Here is a 21,812-nt window from a genome sequence, read left to right as displayed (position 1 = left end):
CAGCGCGATCTTAAAGTCGTTCGATTTCATGTGCAGATCGCTGATATCTGTGCAACTTCATTTAACAGATGACATTGCAAGTTGTACTGAAATGTTACATAAATAGCGCAGACACTTTTTTATAAGTCGCCGCGACTTGAGCCACAGCAATTTTAACAGTTCCATTGCCATAAATGGGGTGCAACTTGTCATGCGACATTGAACTGTCATGTCGCATGACAAGTCGCACTGGTGTGAATCAGGTTTAGTGCTTTGCTGCTTTTTTATAATATATTTAACCTTAAAGTGGATGTAAACCCACTCTCATCCTTTCTAAACTACTGCCATAGTGCTGATCTATAAGGATATAGATGCCTCCTGCATGTATCCTTACCTGTCAAATGTCTCCCCTCTGTCTGTTATAAGAACTGAAAAACTGCAGATTCTGTGGGTGGATCTGTTGTCTGGAGCTCGGTGGGTAGAGTCGTGATGTCAGTAGACTCCCTGCCCACCTCTACACTCCCCTTGTCAACATGAATTTTGTCATGTGTACTACTTACACTGAATTCTGCTATGATCACTAACATCCAGTCAAAATTCCAGTAAAGTGACCACATGACTTCAGAAAAGGAGTGGGGGTGGGAATTAAAAAATAATGCCTGTCTCCAAGCTAGTGCATGAGATATGTAAATAACCTTTTACTCACAGCAAGGGGGCGGAATGGACCAAGGTTTTTCTCTGTTAATCCGTTTTATCTCACTGAACAATAAAAGAGGATTGCTCGGAGCTGGATTAACTCTTTGTGGCAAGACGATAAGAAATCTTTTACTCTACATTGTGACAGCAAAAAAAAAATGTGGGTTTCCATCCACTTTAAGCACGCATAAAATGGGCATGGGCTCACATTACAGCCTAACTAACATATTTTACGCAGCGACAGCATACGTTTTTTTTTTTTGGTAAAAGGGTTAAACCATATGAATAAATGCAAACTATTGTAAGCACCCTTGTCATTGTTATATGGTCTGTCCCAATCCTTGATATTGTTGCTTTTCCTGGACAGCTTGAACTGCTGTTAAAAAAAATACCAGATCTGCTGGAAGGATCGATAGTTAATAAACCTATGTTACGGGGGTGGGGCTCAGAAAACCAATACCTGCTGTGGTAATGCTATTTAAAGACTGCATCATATATTATTATTTATTTATTTTGCCCGTAGTTATTCTCTAATTAGTGTTTTTTTATCTGCCTGGAGTTCAGCTTTAAGACAATTTTATAAGGAGGCTGTTTTGCTATCATGAAAAAAGACAATAGAGCAGGATGGTGCGGAATGGGATTCCAGACAGCTTTAATGGGTTGCACAAATAATTTGTAAGTCCTGCCTGTTTAAAGTGCACCCCACTGAGTTTTATATTAAAGGGACTCTATCTCTTCATTTTACATATTTCTTTGTAATTGGCGCGTGTAAATATAAAAAAAAAATGGATGCATTGCAGTGCTCTTGTATGGGCTTTTATGTAGTTTGTGTGATATTGCCAATACATCAGCCTGTATTTGTTCTCCCTTTCCCATAATCATTTTAAAGCAGTGCGGCACCCAGACAGTTGAAATACAACTGAAATACATAGGGCTAGATTCAGAAAGCCCGCCGTAAGTTTGTGCGGGCGTAGCGTATCTCAGATACGCTACGCCGCCGTAACTTAGTGAGGCTGGGGCTGGATTCACAAAGAACCTGGGCCCTAAGTTACGGCGGCGTAGCGTAAATCTGTCGGCGTAAGCGCGCCAAATTCAAATTAAGAAGAGGTGGGCGTGTTTTATGCAAATAAAACATGACCCCACGTAAATGACGTCTCTAACGAACGGCGCATGCGCCGTCCGTGAACTTATCCCAGTGCGCATGCTCCTAATCACGTCGCAAATAGTCAATGCTTTCGACGTGAACGTAATTTACGCAAAGCCCTATTCGCGAACGACTTACGCAAAACGACGCAAAATTCGACGCTGTCCCGACGTCCATACTTAACATTGGCTATGCCTCATATAGCAGGAGTAACGTTACGCCGGAAAAAGCCTTACGCAAACGGCGTAAAAAAATCCGCCGGGCGCACGCACGCTTCTGAATCGGCGTATCCAGCTCATTTGCATATTCTACGCTGAAATCTACGGAAGCGCCACCTAGCGGCCAGCGTAAATCTGCAACTAAGATACGACGGCGTAAGAGACTTACGCCAGTCGGATCTTTGCCTAATTTCGGCGTATCTTGCTTTCTGAATACAGAAAGAAGATACGCCGGCGCAGCTTTGAATTTACGCGGCGTATCAATAGATGCACCAACGTAAATTCTTGCTGAATCTAGCCCATAGATGGAAAATGACCTGCCTGACAAAATTCTTACATTGGCCACCCTTGTAGCTATCCATCCCATACGCCAAGGGTCTTCAAACTACGGCCCTCCAGTTGTTCAGGAACTACAATTCCTGTCATGCCTAGTCATGTCTGTGAATGTCAGTGTGTTACAATGCCTCATGGGATGTGTAGTTCTACAACAGCTGGAGGGCCGTAGTTTGAGGATCCCTGCCATACGCGATACAGCCAGAAGGTGACAGGAGTATTTAGAATAAGCTATATAACTCTCTGCATCACCTTTCCAGCTCTAGCCTGGACTGTGAAAGAGTACGCTTATCTGCTCTCCGAAGACTTCTTACTCCAGTTCCCAATGCCTGAAATATGCTGTGATGATGTGCTAAGAGTGTTTAGCAATATGTTGAATTTTTAAAAAATTATTACATAATCTAAAGGCCTGCTATAACAAACTAAAGTATATTCTGGTCTGAAACCCCCCTCCGTCCCCTAAAAAAACCTGCAAGACAAGTGGGGTTATTTACAAAAAGCAAATCCACTTTGCACTGAAAGTGCACTTGTAAGTGCAGTCGCTGTAGATCTGAGGGGAAGATCTGAAATGAGGGGAAGCTCTGCTGATTTTATCATGCAAGCTAAAATGCTGTATTTTATCTTCCTTGCATGTCCCCCTCGAATCTACAGCGACTGCACTTCCAAGTGCACTTTTAGTACACGTTCAAGTGCACTTGAAGTGCACTTGTAGTGCACAGTGGATTTGCCTTTTGTAAATAACCCCCTTAGGCATAATGAGCTAGTATGCATTGAATACTAGCTCATTATGAAATACTTACCTTAGAACGATGCCTTGCGGCGCCACCCATACTTTGCTCCTAAGGCTGACATCTTTCCCGGAGTTACCTCCAGATTCACAAGCTCCGGCACTGTGACTGGCTGGAGCCACGATAACGTCACTCCTGTGCATGCGCTCTGGTGCTGCTGGTCACGGCACGAGTCCTGAAAAAAAGGCACAAGCTGGCCGTTCCTTCAGTGTGCATGTGCCAAAGACATCGTCGGCGGCAGTGGTAAATACCGCCTAAACCGTTCAAGTTTAGGAGATATTTACAGTACCTACAGGTAAGCCTTACTATAGGCTTACCTGTAACTACAATTAAAGAGGAAGGCTTTACTTCCTCTTTAATAGCTGTGATGATAGTGTTCACTATACAGTGCATCCAGAAAGTATTCAGAGCGCTTCACTTTTTCCACATTATGTTATGTTACAGCCTTATTTCAAAATTGAATAAATTCATTATTTTCCTCAAAATTCTTCAAACAAGACCCCATAATGACATTGTGAAAGAAGTTTGTATGACATCTTTGCACATTTAATAACAATAAAAAACAAAAAAAATAACATGTACATAAGTATTCACAGCCTTTGCCCAATACCTTGTTGAAGCACCTTTGGCACCAATTACAGCTTCAAAACTTTTTGAGTATTATTATTAATATACAGGATTTATATAGCGCCAACAGTTTGCGCAGCACTTTACAACATGAGGGCAGACAGTACAGTTACAATACAATACAGGAGGAATTAGAGGGCCCTGCTCGTTAGAGCTTACAATGTAGGAATGATGCTACAAGCTTGGCACACCTATTTTTGGGCAGTTTCTCCCATTCTTCTTTGCAGGACCTCTCAAGCTCCATCAGGTTGTATGGGGAGCGTCAGTGCACAGCTATTTTCAGATCTCTACAGAGATGTTCAATCTAGTTCAAGTCTTGGCTCTGGGTGGGCAACTCAAGGACATTCACAGAGTTGTTCCATAGCAACTCCGTTGTTATCTTGGCTGTGTGCTTAGGGACGTTGTCCTGTTGGAAGATGAGTCTTCGCCCCAGTCTGAGGTCCAGAGCGCTCTGGAGCAGGTTTTCATCAAGGATGTCTCTGTACATTGCTGCATTCAGCTTTTCCTTGATCCCCACAGCATGATGCTGCCACCACCATGCTTCACTGCAGGGATGGTATTGGCCAGGTGATGAGTGGTTCCTGGTTTCCTTCAGACAGGACGCTTGCCATTCAGGCCAAAGAGTTCAATCTCTGTTTCATCAGACCAGATAAATGTGTTTCTCATGTATTGAGAGTCCTTCAGCTGCTTTTTGGCAAACTCCAGGCTGGCTGTCATGTGCCTTTTACTGAGGAGTGGCTCCCCTCTGGCCACTCTACCATACAGGCCTGATTGGTGGAGTGCTGCAGAGATGGTTGTTCTTCTGGAAAGTTCTTCTCTCTCCACAGAGAAATGCTGGACTCTGTCAGAGTGACCATTACGTTCTTGGTCACCTCCCGGCCCTTCTCCCCTGATCGCTCAGTTTGGCTGGGCGGCCTGCTCACCAGGAGTTCCAAACTTCTTCCATTTATGAATGATGGAGGCCACTGTGTGCATTGCGACCTTTAATATGCTGCAGACATTTTTCTGTACCCTTCATCAGATCTATGCCTCAATACAATCCTGTTTTGGAGGTCTACAGACAATTCCTTGGACTTCAAGGCTTGGTTTGTGCTCTGACATGCACTGTAGACTGTGGGACCTTATATAGACAGGTGTGTGCCTTTCCAAATCATGTCCAATCAACTTTATTTACTACAGGTGGACTCCAATCAAGTTGTAGAAACATCTCAGGATGACCAGTGGAAATAGGATGCACCTGAGCTCGATTTTCAGTGTCATGGCATTTTTTTTTATAAATTTGCAAAGATTTCAATCAAACTTCTTTCATGTTGTCATTATGGGGTATTGTTTGTAGAGTTTTGAGGAAAATAATTAATTTAATCCATTCTGGAAAAAGGCTGTAACTATAACAAAATATGGAAAAAGTTAAGCACTGTGAATACTTTCCGGATGCACTGTATAAATTATTTAAATTTTTTATTTTACATGCCCTTATTGACCTTTATTCACATCTTTATTCACATTTACACGCAGCGCAAGCTGTCCAGCAAAAGTGACAATTGCATGGTTTAGGACAAACTATGTTACACTGTCAGGGTGCTTACAATGATCAAGGTGAGGTTTACTCTTCCTATATTTACTTTTTCTTATATATTTTGCCTTCTCTGGTTCCCAGTGACATCATCATCATGGCTAGAGGAAGGGGCCTGGAACGTTCTATACAATGCTTCCTAGGATCATCACAGCACACTGCACTGGTCCAAATAATTTGGTGGAGGAGAGAATATGGTGTAGAGTTGTTTTTCCAGGGGTTGGGCTTGGCCCCTTAGTTCCAGTGAAGGAAACTCTTAAGGAATCAGCATACCAAGACATTTTGGACAATTTCATGCTCCCAAATTTGAGGGAACAGTTTGGGGATGGCCCCTTCCTGGTGGAGGAACTTGACTGGCCTGCACAGAGTCCTGACCTCAACCCTATAGAACACCTTTGGTATGAATTAGAGTGGAAACTGCAAGCCAGGCCTTCTTGTCCACATCAGTGCCTGACCTCACAAATGCGCTTCTGGAAGAATGGTCAAACATTCCCATAGACACACTCCTAAACCTTGTGGACAGCCTTCCGAAAAAGAGTTGAAGCTGTTATAGCTGGAAAGGGTGGACCAAGTCAATATTGAGCCCTACGGTCTAAGACTGGAATGCCATTAAAGCGGAGTTCCACCCAAAAATGGAACTGCCGCTTTTTGAAAACCTTCCCCCCTACGATGTCACATTTGGCACCTTTCAGGTGAAGGGGAAGAAGATACCTGTGTAATACAGGTATGTGCTCCCACTTCTGGGCATAGATACCCGAGCCACCAGAGGGTATCTATGTCACTTCCTTCCTCCTTCAGCAGGGACCAGTGGGATAGGGCAGCGCGAGTTGCGCATGCACAGTAGGGAAACCAGGAAGTGAAGGCGCAAGGCTTCACTCCCTGATTCCCTTACCGAAGATGGTGGCAGCAGCACACGAGAGCCGATCGATAGATCGGCTTTGGGTGCCGACATCACGGGCACCCTGGACAGGTAAGTGTATATATTTAAAAAGTCAGCAGCTGCAATATTTGTAGGTGCTGACTTAAAAAAAAAAAAAATTGACGGACCTGCGCTTTAAAGTGCATGTGCGGGTAAAGATAGGCAGCCCAATACTTTTGACAATATAGGGCCAGATTCAGGTAGGGAGCACGTAACTCTGTGCGGGCATAGTGTATCCTATTTACGCTACGCCTCCGCAACTTTGACAGGCAAGTGCATTATTCACAACGCACTTGCTCCGTAAGTTGCGGCGGCGTAGCGTAAATTGGCCCGCGTAAGCCCGCCTAATTCAAATCTGTAAGATGTGGGCGTGTTTTATGCGAAATCATCGTGACCCCACGTAAATGAAGCTTTTTACGAACGGCGCATGCGCCGTCCGTGAAAGTATCCCAGTGCGCATGCTCCAAATTAACCCGCAAAAAGCCAATGCTTTCGACGTGAACGTAAATTACGCCCAGCCCTATTCGCGAACGACTTACTCAAACGACGTAATCGACGGAAAATTCAACGCTGGCCCGACGTCCATACTTAACATTGGCTGCGCCTCATATAGCAGGGGTAACTTTACGCCGGAAAAAGCCTTACGTAAACGGCGTATCTGTACTGCGACGGCCGGGCGTACGTTCGTGAATAGGCGTATCTAGCTGATTTACATAATCAGCGTACACGCCCCTAGCGGCCAGCGTAAATATGCAGTTAAGATACGACGGCGTAGGAGACCTACGCTGGTCGTATCTTAGACAAATTCTGGCGTATCTGATTCTTTGAATCAGGCGCCAAGATACAACGCCTCACACTCAGAGATACGACGGCGTATCTGGAGATACGCCGTCGTATCTCCTACCTGAATCTGGCCCATAGTGTATATATATATATATATATATATATATATATATATATATGTGTGTGTGTGTGTGAAAACATTTTTTTTTCTCAAACTGACAAGTCTTTCCATGCTGCCTCTGACAATGCTACCCAAGTGTGTAGTTCACACCACAAAATGCAATTATTTCATTTTTCTACAGGTGCATTTGTACGCCAAGCTTACACGTTGCTGCCGGTTGTACGGTGGAAGCTTCTGTGTCACCTCTGTGACCCACAATCATTTCACTTGTGTACCTGTTATATTGCCTCATTTCTGCTTCACACGACACAGTGCAGCCTCGTGCACATGGAACGGAGGGGCAGAGGTGGACCAGGCTTGTACCGTGCTTCAGCTCTGAGTGGAAAGAAGAAATTGTAATTTAAAGGGTTGAAACAGATGTGAGTAGGTTGTACGAGTGTTACCTCACGCGGCGACTTCTAAGCTTTGTTAAGACCACAGTAGAAAGGTCTCACGCCAGCCTTTACCCAGAATGCTGTGCTGCTAGCAGGGAAGAAGATTTGTCCTCCACCTAAACAAAACACGCATAACGTTGTGAAACACGGGATTCGCCAACTGGGGCCTAATTATGCCTTAATTGGGTTCTGGATTACAGTTCAAGATTGGATAGCTCTAATTCCTGTTATAAATAATGATATTCTCTGTCAGCTCCTCATAATGCCACATATTTTCCATTAAACGGACAAAGAAACAGATCGGTGTAATTTATCAGCTGTGACAAGCCTACAAGCTGTGTAGATTGCACTATTAAAAGGTGTATTTTTAAAGCCCCACTCCCAAACTTTTTTTTGTATTCGTTTTTGATAAAGTGAAGGAGTTTTAGAACCTTTCACGTATAAGGCTGTCTGTGTCCCCATTATGGATTTTGTTTTTTCCACATCCTGTCTCTCCTCTCACCAGGGCAAGACAGGAAGCCTCTTCTACTTTTTCAGTTGTGTTGAGAAAGGTTCGCACCTCTCTTGGGTTTTAGACCCCTTTTTCACTGGGGCCACGTTTGCGGTAAAGCGCTGCTTGTTATAGCAGCAATTTACCGCTGTTTAACCACTTAAGCCCCAGACCATTTCACTGGCCAAAGACCAGAGCATTTTTTGCGATTTATCACTGCGTCGCTTTAACTGACAACTGCGCGGTCGTGCGATGTGGCTCCCAAACAAAATTGGCATCCTTTTTTTTCCCACAAATAGAGTTTTCTTTTGGTGGTATTTCATCACCTCTGCGGTTTTTATTTATTGCGCTATAAACAAAAATAGAGCGTCAATTTTGAAACAAATTCTATATTTTTTACTTTTTGCTATAATAAATATCCCCCAAAAATATATAAAAAAATCCTCAGTTAAGGCCGATACGTATTCTTCTACATATTTTTGGTAAAATAAATCGCAATATGCGTTTAGGCCCCTTTCACATTGAGGCGTTTTTCATGCGGTACAGCGCTAAAAATTGCGCTGCTATACCGCATGAAAAAAACCTGCCCTGTAGTGTTCAATGTGAAAGCCCGAAGGCTTTCACACTGAAGCGGTGCGCTAGCAGGAGCGCTCCAAAAAAACTGCTAGCCGCATCTTTACTGCGGTATAGGAGCGGTGCGTTCACCGCTCCTATACCGCGCCTTCCCATTGAAATCAATTGGAAACCGCGGTATTAACCCTTTTTCGGCCGCTAGCAGGGGTTAAAACCTCACCGCTAGCGCCCGAATATCGCGGTAAATACGACGGTATAGCGGTGCTACAAATAGCGCGGCTATACCGTCACCGCGGCTCTATCCCCAATGTGAAAGCAGCCTTATTGATTGGCTTGCGCGAAAGTTATAGCGTCTACAAAATAGGTGATAGTTTTATGGCATTTTTATTAATATTTTTTTTTTACTAGTAATGGCGGCGAACAGCGATTATTATCGTGACTGCGACATTATGGCAGACACATCGGACACTTTTGACACCATTTTGGAACCATTGTAATTTTTACAGCGATCAGTGCTATAAAAAATGCACTGATTACTGTAAAAATTACACTGGCAGTGAAGGGGTTAACCTGTAGGGGGCACTGAAGGGGTTAAGTGTTTCATAGGGAGTGCTTCTAACTGTTAGGGGGGCGTGGCTACAAGTGACACATCACTGATCGCTGTTCGCTGTATTAGTGTCGGGTCAGTCGGGTGACAGTCGGGTCCAACGGTTCCGGTAAGCACATTCATAATTACATCTTGCATCTGAAGATCTTCGTTGGGATGGTTCATTCAGTCTCATGACATCTTTATTATGTTATTTACTCACGATGGACAATTTATCACATTGAATTTCTACATGGACTGATTGTTTTCATGTGGATTGAACATTATTATTTTATGGTTATACCCTGTTGAGTATACATTATGTGCTGTTTTTTCACATTACACTAATACGTAGTGCTACACATTCACCCACATTCACAGAAACACCCTAGTGGAAACACCCTAGCACCTTAACATCTCAGCCATCATAGCTTTGTGCTTACTGCTCTTCTTAAAGCGGGAGTTCACCCGAAAAAAAATGTTTAACAGTAGATTGGGCCTAATTACGGGAAGCAGAATCGGGTGTTTTGATTAAAATCAATGCAGTACTTACCTTTTTTGAGATAGATGTTCTCCCGCCGCTTCCGGGTATGGTCTTCGGGACTGGGTGTTCCTATTTGATTGACAGCCTTCCGACGGTCGCATACATCGCGTCACGAGTTGCCGAACGTCGGTGCGGCGCTATACGGCGCCTGCGCACCGACGTTCGGAGAACATCTATCTCAAAAAATTTTCATCAAAACACCCGATTCTGCTTCCCGTAATTAGGCCCAATCTACTGTTAAAAATAGATTTTTTGGGTGAACCTCCACTTTAAGCTGGTGTACACCATGTCTGCCGAGCGAAGTGAACCTGGATATTTAGGGCAGTGGAAGAAGGAGCGAGCATCTTACACTGGTGATCATTGGGAAAAGGGCCCTCGTACACTGATGGTCAGTAAGTGAAGGAAACCTGTAACGTAGTGGTCAATGGAAGAAGGACAACCGTACAATGGTTATCACTTGAAGAAAGGGACCCTGTAGGTTCCCTTTACACCAATAACCAGTGAGAGAAGGGATCCTGTAGGTTAATGATCAATTTCAATGCCTGTGGACTCGGACTCGGACTCAGGCTCTGTTCACGTGCTTGTGAGGGGGTGATGGACTTGGTGGAGACCTGTTGGTCCAGCGCCCTGCTGTTTTATTGTGCAGGCTAGGGGGGTAGATTGTCGGGGCTGGGGGCGGCGACCGGCCACCACTCCTTGAGACAACTGAATGGTGGACTGTTGGACAGTGTATGGAATCCTCTATTCATGTCCTCCTAAGTACATGCATGTAATGGAGATGAATAGAAAGAACATAATTTTGTAGTCCAAATCAGGAGAGGAGCATGGGTGACAGCCATGGCTTCCTCCGTAAATACAATGGAGGAGTGAGCATAGCTACCCAGGAGGGGAAGTGTGCTTACAGGATTACCAGGTGAAAATAGTGAGGGAAAAGGCCTGAAAAAATTAAAACAAATACAGCTACTTCAACTAAGGTCTAGTAATCTTCAAAATACTTAAAGGGGTTGTAAAGGATTTTTTTTCCCCCCTAAATAGCTTCCTTTACCTTAGTGCAGTCCTCCTTCACTTACCTCATACTTCGATTTTGCTTTTAAATGTCCTTATTTCTTCTGAGAAATGCTCACTTCCTGTTCTTCTGTCTGTAACTCAACACCGTAATGCGAGGCTTCCTTTCTGGTATGGAGAAAGCCTCTTGAGGGGGGAGGGGACGAGCAGGAGTGTCAGGACGCCCACTAACACACAGCTCCTTTCTCTCTGCAAAGTAGAGAGTGTCCTGACTGGCCTGCTCGCCCCCTCCCCCCTTAAGAGGCTTTCTCCACACCAGGGAGAAAGCCTCGCATTACGGTGTTGAGTTACAGACAGAAGAACAGGAAGTGAGGATTTCTCAGAAGAAATAAGGACATTTAAAAGCAAAATCGAAGGATGAGGTAAGTGAGGGAGGACTGCACTAAGGTAAAGGAATCTATTTAGGGAAAAATAAAATTTCCTTTACAACCCCTTTAATTTTTGTTCTTGAGTTTAGCAACACTTTAAGGAACTCGTTTATTTTGCCCTGCATGGGTAAGTAAAGGAACACTTTAAACATTCATGCCATGCAGTGCTGGAGTCCAGGATTTTACTCTCACTAAAGATACTATCTATGTGAAATTTGTTTATTCTCAACATTTTTTGTGGATTTCCTGCCTCAGCCCAAAAAGGTTAAATAGCGCTGCATTGTGCACAAGTGTGCCAGGGGCATAACAACCAGCGAGCCTCAACAAAAAGCTGCACCGGCCCTTTGTTTACGATAAATATCAAATTTATTGAAAAACCATTATCAGCTTTTGTTGAGGCTTGCTGCGGGAAGCTGTGATTGGCATTCTCTTCAGTGTCTGCACGTCTATCCTTCTATTAGAATGCATTAGGCAAAGCAGGGCTTTTTGTATCTTGACCTGTGGTAGGAACATTAGACTGTAAACAACTTCGGAAGCAGGGACCGATGTTCATGGTCTAGGTACTAAGTAAATATTGGGTCTTCATAAACATGGGAAATACAAAGAAATAACTACATTTCCTGTGTTGAGTGAAGTATTCCTTTAAATTTAAACAGTTTGTGTCTATCACAGCTAATAAACACCCAGTCTTTCATCTATATAAATGTCCGATGGTATGTTTTCTTGCTCTTTAACGTGGTTAGGTTTGATTGTGGAATATATATTGTAGAAGGGACTTTTTAGGTGATCTATCCACATTACATTGATATATGGCATTCTCATGTGCCGGAGATTGTTGTAGAAGGCGCTATGCATTATTCATGAATTCAGGAGCATGTCTGATGCACCACATCAATGGCCATAGCATCATTTGCATGGATAGCCAATAGCGTCTGCCAGATGAAGAGACGCAGGTTTCATTTTTTCCACACAGTGCTCTGTCCTCAGCGAGAATATGATTCAGTTTGATGCCATGCAACACTTGGAGGATCATGGGCTTTTGCCTTCAGCGCTTCTCTCATTAAAGTGGTATGACTACAACTCCCAGAAGCCCTTGCCACTGACAGCTCTCTGGGATCACATATCTTGATAAAAAGCAATCAGCGCAGTGGCAGAAGTTATTGTAGCAGATAGGGAGTGAATACCTATGGCATTTTAATCTTGTTACTGTGTGTGTACAGCATTCTAGAGCCAAGATATTGTATTTATGAATTTAGATGTACGTATGTTGTCAATTATCTGGCAGGTTTGGAACATTGGGAATTTCTTGGATATAAACCTTTCCATATTATAGAGCACATTGCCCGAAATAAATTAGATGACATCAAATATTGATAAAAAATTACTACTGTATAAGCTTTGGGTGTGACAAGAGGAACAATGTCACCCCCTTCTGGTCCCTTTTTTCCTTTCTACTCCCGTTATTTATTTCATGAAGATCCAATCAATTACATGACACTTTACAGCAGTCTTTCCCAACCTTTTTACCACACTGCAATCCTTATTATAATTTGCTGGTCTCAGGGAACTCTTCATAAGGTAAATTAATTGAGGGTCATTAGGATAATGCCCCTTACCTTGTTGATCAGTGAGAAGATTGTCACTTTTACAGATAGCTGAAAACATTATTGGCATCATGCTGTTTGATCCAGAACTTTTCAGGTACCATCAGGGCTGGGACTTGGGTATGGGGTGTGGGGGGGGGGGGTAGGGGCAGCTACCCCGACCCTAGGGGGCTGTACTATCTGATATGAGGAGCCCAAGCAGAGGAAAAAAAATATCTCTGGTGGTGAGGTCCATTCCCTGCACCAGTGGCATAATTAGGGGGTGTGGGGATGTGGTCCGTACTGGGTATTGGCACTCTGGGGGTGTCAGCCAAGCTTCCTGACAATCTTTTATTGTTGCACCTTGCAAGTGTCAGACAATCAGAAGACAAAACACAAAATACAAAAACTTACTTGGGGGGCACACCCAAAAAAATGCTATACATCTAAAATGGTGCTGCGATAAGACCAAAGACAGTACAAAACAGATTATAGCGCACACATGCAAAAATGACATTTATCCTGCAAGGCTAGTTAAAAACACCTTAACATATTAAAAAATACGGGGGTTTGGTCACGCTATATGGTCATATAGTGCTAAGCCCACTTACTGCGACAAAGTACCCGGAATTAGTGGGTCCTAACCTGTTAATAGAATGGAAGAACCTAGGCCCAGATTCTCAAAGGACTTACGACGGCGCAGCGCCATGTACGCCATCGTAAGTCCTAATCTGGCCCGTCGTATCTATGCGACTGATTCTTAGAATCAGTTACGCATAGATATCCATTAGATCCGACAGGCGTAAGTCTCTTACGCCGTCGGATCTAAACTGCAATTATTTTGTTTCCCGCTAGGTGGCGCTTCCGTCGATTTCTGCGTCGAGTATGCAAATTAGCTAGAAACGCGAATTCCCGAACGTACTCGCGGCCGACACAGTATATTTACGACGTTTACGTTAGGCTTTTCCCGGCGTAATGTTGCCCCTGCTATATGAGGCGCAGCCAATGTTAAGTATGGCCGTCGTTTCCGCGTCAAAATTTTAAAAAGTTAAGTCGTTTGCGTAAGTCGTCCGTGAATGGGGCTGGACGTCATTTACGTTCACGTTGAAACCAATGACGTCCTTGCGACGTCATTTGGAGCAATACACACTGGGATATTTTACAGACGGCGCATGCGCAGTTCGTTCGGCACGGGGACGCGCTTCATTTAAATGATACACGCCACCCCCTACCCGCCAAATTTGAATTCCGCCGGGTGATTTATGCTACGCCGTGGCGGCGTAACGTAAATCGGATACGTTACGCCACCGCAGAGGTACGCCCAATGTACCTGAATCTGGCCCCTAGTGTCTCAACCTTGGGAGATAAACTCCTCTATGTGGGAGAACTGAAGGGATGCTTCCTATACACTGGTGGCCACTAATGTGAGGTAATGAAGAGGGGGAGGGGTGTTCCAGCCCAAGAGACCTGGTCAGAGTCTATACAAAATACAAAAACATACTTGGGGGGTACACCCAAAAAAATGCTATACATCTAAGATGGTGCTGCTATCAGAAGAGGTGCTGTAGTGCTAGCATTATTGACCACAAGTGTAGAAGACAATAGGGAGATGGGGCATCACATCACTCCTAGGTCTTGCAAACATGTAAAGCCACACTGCTGTGTCAAGGCACCTATGAAAAGTATAATCTCTTCACTACTTGATTCCCAACTATGGGGAATATATAATAATGCACAAACTGGGAGCATACTTATTTGGAGGAAATAATTTCCTCCATTTACTCTTATACCCTGACATAGAGCTGACCATGTAGCTCCTATTGACACACTCTCTAAGCCATGGTTTTTCACCCATACAGACGACCGTTTTTTTTTTTGGCAGGAAACACTCTGCCGGGGAACCAGACGGGAAAATAGACAGCAGGGTTCTCTATTTTCCTGTCGGGATTCCCGGGTGGTTTTCCTGATGGGAAAACTGCTAGGGAGCATACACGTGGCCGGGATTCCCGGCCTGCTGGGAAAACTGGTCGTGTGTACGAGGCTTCAGAGGTGTTTTGTAACCGGGCCAGCTCATTGCTAATCTATTAATAGCAACCTCCCCGGACAGAAATGTCAGGCTGATTTTATCTGATGTGTCCGAGAATTTGTCAGGAGTTTTCAGGCTGATAACAGAGGATTGGTTCAGGAGAGAGCTACGGGACATAGCTCTTTGAAGAGAGATAACAAAATACTGCAGAGATATATGTGCCCAGCTCAAATTTCATGAATTGGGTTTACATCCACTTTAACTGCTGCATAGAAAAGTGAGGTCACCAACCTGAATGTGCCATCTATAGAGACTGTTCAAAATCTCAGGACCACAAGGATCCTTTGGCAGGTAAAATAATTCCCTTTTATGTAGCAATTTATTTACCTGTTTTCCTGGAGTTCGGCTATAATGGCTGCTTTCATGTCTGTTTATGATATTATAACTAAGCAGCAGCAGTTATTTACTGTTTGGCTTTTTGTCTTTTGTATCTTTCTGGATGATAGATTTCCAAAAAATGAGCCCCCCACCCTCCCCCATTCCATGCCCCGCACTACATAAAAAGCTTAAATCAGGTATAAAAAAAGTAAACTTGTTTTGTCGGCACTCTTTTTATTATGCAAGGCGTAGTGCGCTGTTGTGTGTTTTTAATCTTTAGCTAATTATGAATAAATTGCGCATAGATTCCAAACTTACCTGATTGTGCTGGGAAAGCAAGCGGCGAATCAGCCGCTTTTCAATGAATTCAAAGCTATTCCAGCATGATTTTGCTCCAGTGTGTATGTAATTTGCTCACAGTTTGGTTTGTTATGCATTTTAAAATCACTAATTTGTTTGTGAATTGCAACCTCATAATATTAATAATAATATATAAATATATATATATATATATATATATATATATATATATATATATATATATATATATATATATATATATATACACACACACAGTGCCTTGGAAAAGTATTCATACCCCTTGAAATTTTCCACATGTTGTCATGTTACAACCAAAAACGTAAGTTATTTTATTGGGATTTTATGTGATAGACCAACACAAAGTGGCACATAATTGTGAAGTGGAAGGAAAATGATAAAAGTTTTTCAAAGTGTTTTTCAAATAAATATGTGAAAAGTGTGGCGTGCATCTGTATGGCGCCCCCCTGAGTCAATACTCTGTAGAACCACCTTTCACTGCAATTACAGCTACAAGTCTTTTTGGGGATGTCGCTACCAGCTTTGCACATCTAGAGAGTGTAATTTTTAACCCATTCTTCTTTGCAAAATATCTCAAGCTCTGTCAGATTGGATGGAGAGCATCTGTGAACAGCAATTTTCAAGTCTTGCCAAAGATTCTCAATTAGATTTAGGTCTAGACTTTGACTGGGCCATTCTAACATATAAATATGCTTTCATCTAAACCATTCCATTGTAGCTCTGGCTGTATGTTTAGGGTTGTTGTCCTGCTGGAAGGTGAACCTCCACCCCAGGCTCACGTCTTTTGTAGACTCTTAACAGGTTTCTTTCTAAGTTTGCCCTGTATTTGGCTCCATCCATCTTCCCATCAACTCTGACCAGCTTACCTGTCCCTGCTGAAGAAAAGTATGCGCACAGCATGATGCTGCCACCACCATGTTTCACGGTGGGGATGGTGTGTTCAGGGTGATATGCAGTGTTAGTTTTCCGCCACACATAGCGTTTTGCTTTTAGGCCAAAAAGTTAGATTTTGGTCTCATCTGACCAGAGCACCTTCTTCAACATGTTTGCTGTGTCCCCCACATGGCTTCTCACAAACTGCAAATGGGATTTCTTATGGCTTTCTTTCAACAATGTCTTTCTTCTTGCCACTCTTCCATAAAGACCAGATTTGTGGAAGGCACGACTAGTAGTTGTCCTGTGGACAGATTCTCCCACCTGAGCTGTGGATCTCTGCAGCTCCTCCAGAGTTACCATGGGCCTCTTGGCTGCTTCTCTGATTAATGCTCTCCTTGCCTGGCCTGTGGATGCACATGTCTTGGTAGGTTTGTCGTTGTGCCATACTCTGCATTTTTGGATGATGGATTGAACAGTGCTCCGTAAGATGTTCAAAGCTTGGGATATATTGTTATAACCTAACCCTGCTTTAAACATCTCCACAACTGACCTGTCTGGTGTGTTCCTTGGCCTTCACGATGCTGTTTGTTCACTAAGGTTCTCTAAAAAAAACACTAAGGGCTTCATAGAACAGCTGTATGTATACTAAGATTACATTAAACACAGGTGGACTTTATTTACTAATTAGGTGACTTCTGAAGGCAATTGGTTCCACTAAATTTTAGTTGGGAATATCCAAGTAATGGGGGCTGAATACAAATGCATGCCACACTTTTCAGATATTTAGGAGGAATTGTCTGAAGTTACATAAAAAATACACTAACAATAAGAATAGCTGATGAGCAGAAAAAGTCAGGCAGATCACAAGTTAACAATCACTGATATAGTACGTTTTTGTAATTCTTTTATTTAAAAAATAAAAGAAGGCAACATATAACTAGTGCGGTATTGGACAATGTTTTTGATAAACAATTTCATCAATATTGGGTTCAATGGATGTAGTAGCAATTCTCAATAAATTTCTTAAGTTGCTCATCAGATATTTTGGTTCTAATTTTGTCCTTTGTGTGTCTTATCCTTGAAAATAGTTCCTTACAAATATAGGTGCTGCCGAAAACTCATGACATTAATAAGGTGTGAAGTGTGGGATATTTTTCTTTAACCACTTAAGGACCCCCTACGGACTATATATGTCGGCAGAATGGCACAGCTGGGCACAGGCACGTACAGGTACGTCGCCTTTAAGAGCCCAGCCGTGGGTTGCGCTTGTGCACTTGACCGGGTCCGAAGCTCTGTGACCGTGCCCGCGGGACACGTGTACCCGATCGCCGCTGGTGTCCCCGCGATCGGTCACAGGAGCTAAGGAACGGGGAGAGGTGTGTGTAAACACACCTTCCCCATTCTTTATTGTGGCAATGTCAGTGATCGTCTGTTCTCTGATATAGGGAAATTCGATCACTGACGTCACAAGTCCAGCCCCGCCCCCTACAGTTAGAAACACATATAAGGTCACACTTAACCCCTACAGCGCCCCCTAGTGGTTAACTCCTAAACTGCATGTAACGGAACCCCAAATGGGACAGGGGTTAAAGCCGTTTAGGATATTCCATTCCCGAACCCAAGGCAGCTATCGACACTCCACAATCCGGCGAACACGACCCATATGAATTCCCCCATTAACGAGACACACAGCTCTCTATGAAGTTCAAGCAGGTCTGACCATCTTTATTGAGAAAGCAGGCTCTTATATACACAAAAAGAATACTGCAGCAATCAAATTAACAATGACCCAACTCCACCCATAACATCACACAATGGTTCCTAATGAGCCCTGTGACGAGATCCTTTCTCGCCCAGGTCCTGCTCTCCCGACACTCCTCTGCTACCAGTGAGTCAGCTTACAGATTGCAACGTCTGATGGTCCAGTCATCCAAGGTTCCGGGATCCGAATTACAGCTATGTGCCATTCGGACCCATTGAGAACAAACACCAGGCAGGCTGTATGTAAGTTCCAACAGGACTCTTTATTTCAAGTACACAGCACACTTTTATACAGAATTTTGGAACATCCCACTCCCAACAACCGCTTTCCTATTGGTCAATTGTAAAGTATATCCAGTCTTCACTCAGGTCCCCCTTGACCATGCAAATGAGGACTTGAAATTGTCAACAGGGATTGGTCCAATAGCTTGGATAGAAAGACTTGTGTATTGAGACAGAAGCCCCAGGGGGTAATCAATGTACACAATAACCTGGTTCCAGCTAGACGGCCTGACTCCGACACCCGCTCTTAACCTGCAGAACACAATAAAAGGTATTTCGCAAGCTGGTTCCACTTAGCATTTCAAAAGCCTTGCATTGAATGTCCCTCTCCTGTGTAACATATGTCAAGTAGAAACACTTTAATATCTCAAGGTCCATGACATTACTTCCCCTGGGAACCAGTCCAACAGCCGCAGTGGGACCCAAACGGGTCAACTCGAGGATGTTGGAAAAGTAGTCTTAAAGTTCCAGGACTGTGCTGGGATGACCCATCTGCCTTCCTGTTTTGAGGTCCTGGCCCATAATCGGACGGCAAGAGGCTCACATTCAGTCCTCTCCAAAAGCCCCTGTCCCGGCTAGGTCTGTCACACATCTCCCCCTTTGGCAGGAGACTAACACTGGGAGAGACCCCAATTTCGGTACCCACCCAGTACCCCAGATACCTTGTCCCAAAGAGAGCATTACTCACCCAGCCAATCTCTGCCTCTCTCAGAGAACACGCCTGCCGCTGGGGAGAGACCTGGACTGGCCCTTCTCCCTGGAGTCCTTTCAGCCGCTGGAGAGAAGACAGGGTGGCTGGGCTCAGTTCATCATGCCATTGGGAATCTGGGCCAACTGGCCACCATTCCTGGGGTATACCAGTGGAGACTGCAGTCCCATCCACTGATGCTAGGTAAAAATCCCCCGGTGCTTGCAAAGCAAAGCCGACATCCTCCTGTCTCAGTGCCGCACCATTTTCTGGGGTTGTGTCTGTGGAGATCGGAGTCCCATCCACTACCACAGGAACCCCCTCTTCTGTTAGTTGAGAGCAGAGGCCCGGGGCACTCTGCTCTGTTGCCAGCTCTTCCGCTGGGTTGCTGTGAGTGGGGACCACAGTCCCATCCACCGATATCCGCTCAAGCTGTAGTTGTGTGCAGCAGCCAGTAGCATCCTGCCCTGCTGCCAGTGATTCAGCTGGGAGTAACAGCTTTACTACCTCAGCTTGTTGCTGGGGAGGGGGGCCAACCGCCCCGGCTCCCTGGAACTCCACAGTTGGTCCCAGTGCTGGGCAGAGATGGCTAGCATTCTGCCCTGTTGCCAGCACTTCTGCTGGGGGTGCATAATCCATAACATCCTCTGAACAGTCCATACATTCTGTAATCTGTGGCTGGGGAGTGATTGCCATCTTCTCACCCTGAGCCTCCGGAACTGCCACGGGGGTGGGGCAGAGGTCTTGATCCCTCTGTCCTGTGACCAGCGCTTCAGCTGGGGAAGTTCCTTGTAACTCCACAAATACTGCCCTTGGTGCTGGGCAGAGCACAGTGAAGTTTGGCCCTGATACCAGCTCTTCTGCTGGAGGCTCCCCAGGTTGTTCTTCCTCAGCAGAAAAGTCTATCAAATCCCCTGTCTCTACAACTGGTGTCTGGGGATAGAGGTTCACCATCTCCTGTCCATGGAACCCAGAAGATGCTATGGGTACTGAGCAGAGGTTAGCAGAGCTCGGCCATGCGGTCAGCACTTCAGCTTTGGGAATGGCAAGCTCCCGATTTTCCACTGCTGATTCATCAGCCAGGATTTCATCACTGTCAGCTGATATTTCCTCATAGTCCCAGGTAAAGGGAACCTCACCCTGCTGCTGAGCGGAGTCTAGCAGCTGTTTGTAGGTGATTTCCAGTTCCCATTCTTGAGCGGCCAGGAATTCCAAATCTTCCTGTAACCAGTGCACTTCCGGGACATTCAGTCTTCGCTCTCTGTGCTCCATTATTTCCTCCCAACGCCACTCCCGATCGCTCCCAAAGTTGGGATCCCTGGACATCCTCCAATACAACAATCCCAGGCCATCATAGTCAAAGCCTTCCGTGGGGCTGTCATCCGCTGACCACGGGCACTCTTGGACTACATACCACCGGAGGGCTCTGTAGCTCTCGTCCAACCGCATCTCTTCCCGGATCAGCCTGCTTAACTCTGCTGTCCACTCCTGCTTTGGTTGTTCCCCCAATAACAGCATCCGTACTTCATACTGTGACCAGTACCTTACATGGATGGAGGGGAGAGCTTTTCCCTGGTGTCGCTGCTCGCGGGCTAGCGCTTCTTTCCAGAGTTCGCAGCGGATCGAATCAGACCATCCAAGCAGGACCTCCTCTGATACTGGTCCTCTGCGCTGTATCTGCTTCTCTCGCAACCTCCTTCTGAATTCCTCTTCCATGGTTACTGATATCTGTACCTCTCCTCTTCTTTCATTTGGTGCTGCTTCTTTAGGCGTTGTCACCGATCGCCGTATTTCTGCAATTCTCAGCTCCTGTTGCCGCTCTCGTTCTCTCTGTTGTCGCTCTCGTTCTCTCTCATCCTGCCGCTGGAGGTCTCTAATGGTATTCTGTATGGCGGTCTCTGATGGGTTCGCACCATATAATGCCAACCGCTGTTGAACTCGCTGCTGGAACAAGTCTTCAACTGACCGGGGTCCTGCATCACCATCCCTCTGATCCATCTCGGCTAGCGCAATGATCAGGGTGGCCTTGTTCTTCCCACCGGTCCCTCCACGGCTCTCAAGCAAGTCTTTTAGCATGGTTCTCCTCCAGGCTGCATAGCTGGTCATTCATGGTGGTGGTTTGGAGTTGTCCCAGTAACTGGAGAGCAAATCCCACCGCTGCCAACCAATGTGACGAGATCCTTTCTCGCCCAGGTCCTGCTCTCCCGACACTCCTCTGCTACCAGTGAGTCAGCTTGCAGATTGCAACGTCTGATGGTCCAGTCATCCAAGGTTCCGGGATCCGAATTACAGCTATGTGCCATTCGGACCCATTGAGAACAAACACCAGGCAGGCTGTATGTAAGTTCCAACAGGACTCTTTATTTTCAATTACACAGCACACTTTTATACAGAATTTTGGAACATCCCACTCCCAACAACCGCTTTCCTATTGGTCAATTGTAAAGTATATCCAGTCTTCACTCAGGTCCCCCTTGACCATGCAAATGAGGACTTGAAATTGTCAACAGGGATTGGTCCAATAGCTTGGATAGAAAGACTTGTGTATTGAGACAGAAGCCCCAGGGGGTAATCAATGTACACAATAACCTGGTTCCAGCTAGACGGCCTGACTCCGACACCCGCTCTTAACCTGCAG

General features: G+C 44.8%; 1 protein-coding gene across 4 annotated transcripts in view; it reads left to right on the top strand.

The window, feature by feature from the left end:
* The window catches only part of ADGRL1 (adhesion G protein-coupled receptor L1), a 571,376-nt gene that overhangs the window by 267,671 nt on the left and 281,893 nt on the right, over positions 1–21,812 (top strand). The window lies entirely within an intron of this gene.

Source organism: Rana temporaria, chromosome 3 (genome assembly GCF_905171775.1).
Source record: "Rana temporaria chromosome 3, aRanTem1.1, whole genome shotgun sequence".
In the NCBI taxonomy this organism is placed as follows: domain Eukaryota; kingdom Metazoa; phylum Chordata; class Amphibia; order Anura; family Ranidae; genus Rana; species Rana temporaria.
Note: the sequence above shows the minus strand (reverse complement) of the source record. Positions and strands in the feature narration are given on the sequence as shown.